This window comes from Marmota monax, unplaced genomic scaffold (genome assembly GCF_021218885.2).
Source record: "Marmota monax isolate L192 unplaced genomic scaffold, Marmota_monax_Labrador192_F-V1.1 WCK01_AAM20220418_F8-fsc00030, whole genome shotgun sequence".
Taxonomy (NCBI): domain Eukaryota; kingdom Metazoa; phylum Chordata; class Mammalia; order Rodentia; family Sciuridae; genus Marmota; species Marmota monax.
This window is the reverse complement of record NW_026691988.1, coordinates 12,124,263-12,133,616: the sequence shown is the minus strand read 5'-3', so window position 1 is coordinate 12,133,616 and position 9,354 is coordinate 12,124,263.

Here is a 9,354-nt window from a genome sequence, read left to right as displayed (position 1 = left end):
AAACTTGAATTTTGAGGAGGGGTACCAGGGATTAAAAACAGGGGTACTCAACCACTGATCCACATCTCCAAGCTGTATTTTATATCTTATTTAGAGACAGAGTCTCACTGATTTGCTCAGTACCTTGCTTTTGTTGAGTCTGGTTTTGAACTTGCAATCCTCCTGCCTCAGCCTGCTGAGCCCCTAGGATCACAGGCATGTGCCACCTCGCCCGCTAGAACTTGAAATTAAGACTATTCCACCATTAGATTAATAGAAAAGTAAATTTTACCATTAGGAGGATTTCTTCAATACTCCCCAACTTGAACAAAATTCTGAATTTGAGGTACAGAGTGAAGAGTCCAATCTGAAGGAGGGCACCTGGTGCGGCCTGGTCAGTGGTACAGGTGGGTAGCTGCCATTGTGCCTGTCATCCTAACCAGATGGCTCAGTGAAAGAAGAAATTTCTGAGGCATCTACTCAGCTTAGACTCAGGGATCTTTGCTTATATTTCCTTGCTGTTCTTTTGGCAATCTATGTTGTTCTCTCAGTTGCAATACAACCATAGCCAACTAGTCTGTATTTATTTCCCTAAATAAGTTCTGCTCTATAAATCTCATGTATTGAAATTAATAGCCAGAATGGAGGTTGTCTTCTGGCATTTTTTTTACTCTACCTAAGTGATACAGTAATGGAAATATACTGGAAAATATATATATATATATATATATATATATATATATATATATATATGACTTAAACTATCATCCCAACACAGCATTTTTTTAAAATTTGGATCTTTGAATTCACCCACATAAATTTCATTTCTACAAGTTGTGCAATTATATTCCATTATCTTCTAAAAGGAATCCAAAAAGCATTCCTTCTTCCTAAAATATAAAGACATGGTCTAGAAAGGTTTCACATTTTCAAATACCCTAAATAAAAAAGAAGCACCCTAGAGAATTTGAGTTTATAGGAGTGAAACTGTATGTAAAATTTGAAACTCATCGTAATTTTTGTTCCATTATCTTCTTCCTGCACTAAAATAGAAGCAATATCTTGTTGAAGGAAATAGAAATGTAATACAGAAAATATAAAGATCACTCCCATGATGAGGGAGGAAAATGCCAATTCTTTTGGCATTTTGATCTAAAAAAATAACCTGTCTATTTTTTATAATACAAACCAAAACAGAAGTTTTTGAACAAATGTTCTTCACATTCTGAATCTATGTATGATTTTCACTTTTACAGATCTCTAATGAGATTTCTGTGTGAAGCACAGCTTTTATTAGTGTCAAGTTATATGTTTATCTTGGAGAATGAGGATTTCTGTCTCACACTCAAGAACCAGCAAGGACTAGCTGTCCCTTTCTTTGTAGCCATAACACATGTGCATACAAGATACGTGCAGTCCACTAGAAATGATAACTGGAATGGTGCAGAGCTTTTATCCCAAATGTCATTTCCAATGCATTACATAAAAAATGTAAATTAACAAAACTTATGATTGGAGTCCAAATTGTGACTTCAGTTTCTCTCCCTTGAAGTTAAATGCTTGGCTATATCTTTATAAGCTTTTTATGCTTTGGGACAAAATAAATTTCTTCATTCTAAAAAATAGTTTTATTCTAAATTATTTAATAGAAGTACCTTGCATAGTATTCATGGATAGTTTATTTCTATGTTTGTTTTTCAGGTGCTGGGGATTGAACATGGGCTGCTCTACCATTAAGTTATATCTTCAACTCTTTCTTTATTTTTAAAAAATTGAGACAGGATCTTACTAAGTTACTCTGGTTGGGTTTCAAAGTACAGTCCTCCTGTTTCAGGCTTCAAAAGTTGGGATTATGGTGTGCATCACTGCACATGGCTCAAGTATAATTTTAACAATAATAATAAGCTAGCTGGGCATGGTAGTGCACGCCTGTAATCCCAGCAATTCAGGAGGCTGAGGCAGAAGGATCACAAGTGCAAGGCCAACCTCAGCAACTTAGTGAGGCCCTAAGCAACTTAGTGAGATCCTGTCTAAAAAAAAAAAAAAAGAGTGCTGTGAATGTGGCTCAGTGGTTAAGCACCCTTAGGTTAAATCTCTAGTTCCAAATGATCATCGTCATCGTCGTCGTCGTCGTCGTCATCATCATCATCATCATCATCATCATCGGAAACATGACTGAGCTAGAGAAATATCACTTTGAAGTTTCCCATATTCCTCTCTCCAATGGCAGCTTTGTGCCCACTATTCCAAACTTCATGCTTTCTATTCCTTTGTATTACCTTTCTGTTATAAAGAATGAAAAAGAAAACATACACTAAATTGGGTATATCATAAGTAACAATTTAAACAATGTTGCAAAATAAGCACCCACATAGCCCCAACTAGACTCTTGTGTGCTGAATCCTGCACACATTCTCCTCTGCAGCTCCCAGAGATAATCATTACCAAGACTATTTCAAAGGTTGCATCATTTGAAAGTATGCAGTAGAAATATCTCCCTGATTAGAATTTGGTTTGGATATTGAGGCTGATGATACCCAGTGGTATCAAAAAGTATTTATTTATTACTCTCAAAATAAAAATTTATTGGAGACCAAGGTCTGAGAGAAAATAACACATGGCTGTCTTATTCTTCACTGTAGGCAGCTGTGGGGCCACACAGGTCAGGGAAAGAGGCTTAGGTGACTGAAACCTCCATGCACCAAAGAGAGAGCATGTGGACTTTATTATTGGCTGGCCCTGACTCAGAGCAAGATGGGAAAAGAAAGCAATGGGACTGACCTCAATGCTCTCAGCAAATGACAAAAATGGAGTCAGTATCTTTATTACAAACACTTTCGTTGTAATTACTTTTGTGCATTTTGTTAACTTTCTTGTATTTCTTTATGGTTTCATTATCTAATCACTACTTCCTTTACAAAGTATTTTAAATATCTGTTGTATATAAATGTATGAATTTTTGTGTGTGTGTGTGTGCATATATATAGTAGGTTATAGAGTGGACACAACACCCTTTTTGTGTATTGCAAATGTTTATCTTCTATTCTATGCCTTATTTTTCAATTTCATGAAAGTATTTTAATGAATAGATAGTTTTAATTTTAATTTTGATCAAATACGTCAAATACGTCAACTCATCCAGTAAAATGAGTCTTTCCATCATGTTTGATTTCTTTGAATACTTTGATGGTTCTTGGAAGTTGCATTCCTTTAAACTTTCCAGTTAGCTTATAAGTGATATCACACACACACACACACACACACACACACACACACACACATACTCTCTTCCACTCACATGGGAATGTTATTTGAATTCATATTAAATCTACAAACAATTTAAAGAGAAATGATAAATATACACACAAAAACACAGTCATATATTGAAAATTGGGTCAGAACACACATTTATTTCTCTGCTGAGTACTTGTGTCCCTCCAAAAGCTGTACCTTGAAATGCTAACCTCCAAGGTCATGACATTAGTAGTGTCCTTATCAAAGAGGACCCAATGAGACTCACTCTTTCTACCATATAAAGACACAACAAAAAATGGTCAACTATAGATAAGTGGACTCTCATCATAAACCTGCTTCTATTGGCACCTTGATGGTGAAATTTCAGCCTCCCGAACTGTAAGGAATACATTTCTGTTGTTAATAAGCCACCTTGTTTATGTTGTTTTACAGGGCAGCCTGGGAAATTCAAGAAATGTTTTTTTGTGTGTTTTTAAAACTTCTTATTCCCAGTGTTTATATTTGTTCACTGATTTACTGGCTAGTTCTCTGGTAAATACTGAACAGGCATAGTCATAATAAGCTCCCTTGTTTTGTTTTTTATGTTAAGAATTTATCAATTTACTGCTACAAATTAGCCCATTCTTGCTTACTTTTAAATTTCTATAATGATACTGTTTTTTTTTCTAATTTTACTTCTTGTTATATTTTCTCTTATTTTTTTTACATTACTGTAGTAAATTAAAGTTCTTTCAGCTTGTGCTTCTTATAGTATGATACTATGTTCAGAGCAGTTCTATATTTCTTCCTGATAAATTAAGAAATTTGTCATTACAACTTTTTTCATTAATAATGATTTATGATTTCAACTATATTGTTAGTATTAATATAGTACAGAAATTTACTTAGACTAATAGTTATTTATATCTTTTCTAGCATCTCTTATTATGCTACCACTAATTCTGCTGTTTCTACTTACTTCAATACTTTTTTCCCCATTTAGTTCCTTTTTTTTGTTTTGTTATTGTGTATTATTTAATCATTACCTTTTTTCTATTGATTGCATATAGTTTATTCATTTTATTAATAACCCTAGAAATTACAACTTTGAACATGGACTTATAGAAAGCTAATGTTCAGACCCTGTAACAAAGATGGCATATAGTTTAATTAAGCATGCAAAGATACTAGACATCATCAGTCATTAGAATATTGCACATTAAAACAATAGTGAGATATCACCACACACCTGCTAGAAGGGCCAAAGTCCAATACACTGTTAATACCAAATGCTGTTGAGGATATGAAACAAAGCGAATACTCCTTCATTACTCATAGGAATGCCAAATGGCACAGCTACTTTGGAAGACAGTTTGGCAGTTTCTTACAAAACTAAACACACTTATCACACAACTTATCACACAACTCAGCAGTCATGCTTCTTGATATTTACCTCAATTAGTTGAATGCTACATCCATAAGCAAAACCCACACATGGAACTTTAGAGCACTTTTTTTCATAACTGCTAAATTTTTAAAACCACAAAAATGTCCTTCAATAGGCAAACAAAAGTGGTATAGTCATACAATGGGATATCATAGGCACCAAGAGGAAATAAGCTAATGAGCCATAAAGACATGAAGACATGAAGAGACCTCAATGTATATTAATTACATGAAAAAGCAAGTCTGAAAAGGCTACATAATGTATTATTCTAAATATATGACATCATGGAAAAATCAAAATTATACTGGATATAAGTCACCAGGGGAGCCGAATGTTTTCTCTGATATAAGGTAACTGACTCATAGTGGGGTAGGGAGGGGGAGCATAAGAGGAATAGAGGAACTCTAGATAGGGCAGAAGGGTGGGAGGGGAAGGGAGTGGGCAGGGGTTTAGCAATGATAGAGGTATGTGATGGACATCATTATCCAAAGTACATGTATGAAGACATGAATTGGTGTGCATTATACTGTGTATACAACCAGATATATGAAAAAATGTGCTTTATATATGAATAAGAATTGTAATGAATTCCACTGTCATTTATTTTAAAAATTCAATAAAAAATAAAATAAAATTCAACTTAAACAATGAAAAAATGAAGTTACCAGGGGGGTGTTGGAAGGAGAGAGGAATGAATAGATGGGGTATAGAAGATTTTTAAGGACAGTAAAACTATTGTGTATAGTACTGTAATGGTGAAGACGTGACCCCCAGCATTTGTTAAAATTGTAGAACACAAAGTGTGAACCCTGATGGAAACATGAACTTTATTTAATAATAATCTATAAATTTGTTGCTCAATTGGAACAAGTGCAAAATCAATGAAAGATATTAATAATAAAGGAAACTATGGACACAAAGTAAGGGAGACTGTACTCTGCTCAATTTTCCTATAAATCTAAAATTTCTCTAAAATATATTTTAAACAAAGCTAACTGTTAAGTAATACATTACTTCCAGAATAGTATTCTACTCTATGACAACCCTGAAAGAATTTCTAATATAATTATAGAGATGGTTCTGACAGGCTGTTTTTGTTTCACGATGGTATAAAGGTGATATACTTTCAGTAGAAACCTTACTTCAAATTTTGAATTTTGTTTTTTTTTTTTTTTTTCCTGGGCTAGTGATATGCAATACAATCCTCTGTCAAAATGCCAGCCATTGGTGGTAACCTTAAACTCCCAGGATGTCATGTGAGGAAGTAACTGGTCTTCAAATTGTGGCATATTTGTATGATGATAAAAAGGAATAAATTAGTGATATGCACAATGACATGGGTAAATATGAATACTGAGCTGACCATAAGAAGTCACAAAGAATAGTTTGCATTCTGTATAAGTCTTTCATATAATAATTTAAAAACTCTAACCTAATGGGGGGAAACAAATCAGTAATTACCTAGGATCAGGAGTGGGAGATGAGAATACTCTGGGAAGGAGTGAATGAAAAACAAAAGGTGATGGAAATTTATATATTTTGACTGAGTTTGCCATGTTGCTGAAAACAGAAGTAGTGGGCTGTATGCTAAACTACAATGTTTGTGTTTGGTAGAAGTACTAAATTCACTTTTAACTTAACAATGTTGTTGATAAAATAGTTTTATTGGGACATAACCCCAATTTAAGTGGAAATTATCTGTATAGAGGTATAACTTACATGCAACAAACATATACATTTTAATGTACACTTAAGAAATTTCATCCAATGTATACATGCATGTAACCAACACAGTCAAAATATATAAATTTCCATCACCTTTTGTTTTCCATTCACTCCTTCCCAGAGTATTCTCACCTCCCACTGCTGGTCCTAGGTAATTACTGATTTGTTTTCCCCTGGAGATTAGGTTAGAGTTTTAAAATTATTATATGAAAGACTTATACAGGATGCAAACTATTTTTGTGACTTCTTATGTTCAGCTCAGTATTCATATTTACCCATGTCATTGTGTATATCACTAATTTATTCCTTTTTTATTTCTGATTATACCATCATACAGATATGCCACAATTTGAGTATCCATTCATCTGTTATGGACATTTGCTTTCTAAATATACTTTGGGTATTATGAAAAACCTTCTATGAACATTTATTCAGAAGTCTTTTGGGATATATATCTTAACTATATTGGGAATTTTTGAGTTGTTTTTATTGGATTTTTCAAACTCACCTTTATGGATTTTATAATCATTGCTCATTATGAAATGTTCTGAATTAGAAAAAGTTCTTTTATAAATTTCTTAATAATGATGAATAAGTGTGTTACCCCTTTTTCTTTTCTCTAGGCTTATCCCTGAGGCACCATGGTGAAGTCCTGTGGAAAATTTTCCTACAAGAGTAGCTAGATACTTCATATGTGTAGGATGAGAAAAATCACTTTTCTTTGTTTATAAAACAAGAGGTGAAGCCATCCCTCAGGAACTCTGAAGGGTCTTATCTGTATTCTGGTCCTTTAGTATGTAAATGAAATGTCTGCTAAGTCAGACACAGCCAATTATTGTCTCATGGTTGAAGAGCTAAGAGATGTATTCAAAGTCTAAGGCCAAATTCCTTTCTGAAATGTAAATATCTAGAAAGGTATTCCATTCTCCCTGGCACAAGTTAGACTAAGACCTCTCCTTCCATGAAGCCATTTGATTTTGAGGAAGATACAAGAACTTTTAATTGTACTTTTGTGTACAATTAGGGAAATCAATGGCCACAGTCCTCACCCTTATCAGACCAGGGCATAGGACAGGTAGCTGATTATCAAAATGAAATGGATAGATAACAGTCCCCATCACCCAGATACAAACAGCCTCTGGGAAAGGGGAAGGATCACACTTTCTAACACAAGCAATCTCTTCTTGGAAAACTCTTTTCCTGCCTTTTGGCCATGTAGGCATGAGAAGAAAGGAAACCTGAAATCTAGAAAAGGGACATGACACCCCAGTCCCTCAGGCACCTACTGTGGAAAACCTTTCCCTCTCTCTGTTCTGTTTCTTAAATAAATTTTACTTTTTGCTCTTGCCTTGGCATTTCTCAAGTGCTTAATCTTCAACACTGGGGTAACTAGGACCCAATCTTGATTTTTCAAGACTGGTTTCACATACAGGATGTAAACGTGTTTGGGGAGTAATGCAAATAAATAACCTCTAACTTTATGTCATCTACACGTGGACATCTCAGGAAACAACATTTCTACATCTTTTCAGAAACACTGAGAAATTCAGGTATGTTTTCAATGAGAAATGTTGTGGATGTTTAAGCTGACAAGAAGCTACTAACTGCTTTCCAAAGTGTTTGCCCCATTTTATATTCTCCTGAGCAGGGTACAAGTCCCAGTTGATGTAGTTCCTCTCTAATATTTGACATTTTCAGTCTTATAAAATTTAGTCATTAAGTAGGTATGCAGTGGTATCCTATTATGTCTTGTGATGTCTCCTGCCCCAACTGAAGATATTATCTCCCTGTCTTTGACTTTCATAGCTGCTGTTGCTGGCTGTCAGCTACTGGTTTCTCTAGCCCTTTTCAAAGTGAGTTTTACTTTCACTATAGCTACCTTAAGATCTCTTTATTTTTATTGTTACTAAGCAATATGACAATGTTTCAACAATTTCTAATACCTTGGATTTTGTGGCTTTCCTGAATATGACATCTTATTAGTTTTAGAAAATTCTCAGCAACTCTTTCTTAATATATTGCTTTGCTGTCTTCTTACTCTTCAATCTATGATGTTCTTTAAATTGTATGTCAGTCCTTCTTACTAATGTCTTAAAAGAGTACAAACTTTGTTCTATATTTTCATCCTGTCCTGGCTTAATTCTTTATTTTGAATAATTCTTCCTGTCATCCTTCCATATATTCAGTTTTATGTAATCTACTGTTAAATATGTTCTTTGCATTCCTAACTGTATTGTATTTTTTCAATTCTAAAATGTCTTATTTTTCCACATATGTCATATCACTTTTCATTATTAGGATTTAATTTTGGATTTAATATGCTTAAAAATGTGAAGCATTATTTTCAGTCACCACTGTTTTTTTTTTTGTTTTTTTTTTGCTTTTTAAGATCTATTATTTTTCCATGTTGGGCATTGTATTTACAGAATTGTTTGCTGCAGTGATGTTGGATAGAAAATGATGTTTTTGTTTTTCCAGAAAGATTTTTGGTTTGTGTCTCTCTCGTTCCTGGGTTATAGTGATTTGGCTTCAGTGCTGCTGTACTGGTGAATCCAAGTACTTTGCTCAAAAGCAACCCTTCAGGATTCTCAACCGAAAGCAGAGAGTGCTTATCAAGATGTTCATCCCCAATAGATCCATAAATCCAAGAACCTGTTGAAACACTCAGTAGCCAAAACAGCCAACTTCTTCAGTAAAACTGATGCTCCCCAATTGATAGTCCATCTCTCTGAATTACCTGTCTCTTCTGTAATTCATGGACAAAGTCACTATTAGATGCTTGTAAGGCAATAATTAAATTGTTGATTTTAAAGTAAAAAAGCATACATGCTGTCTGCTTATTTACTTATTTATCATAAATTCTTATGTTTTCTTGAAATTATATAGATAAAATATAATATAGTGTAAGCTCTTATAGACAGTTTTTTTTCCACATTATTTTGCTGGAATGTAACTATACTGATACATGT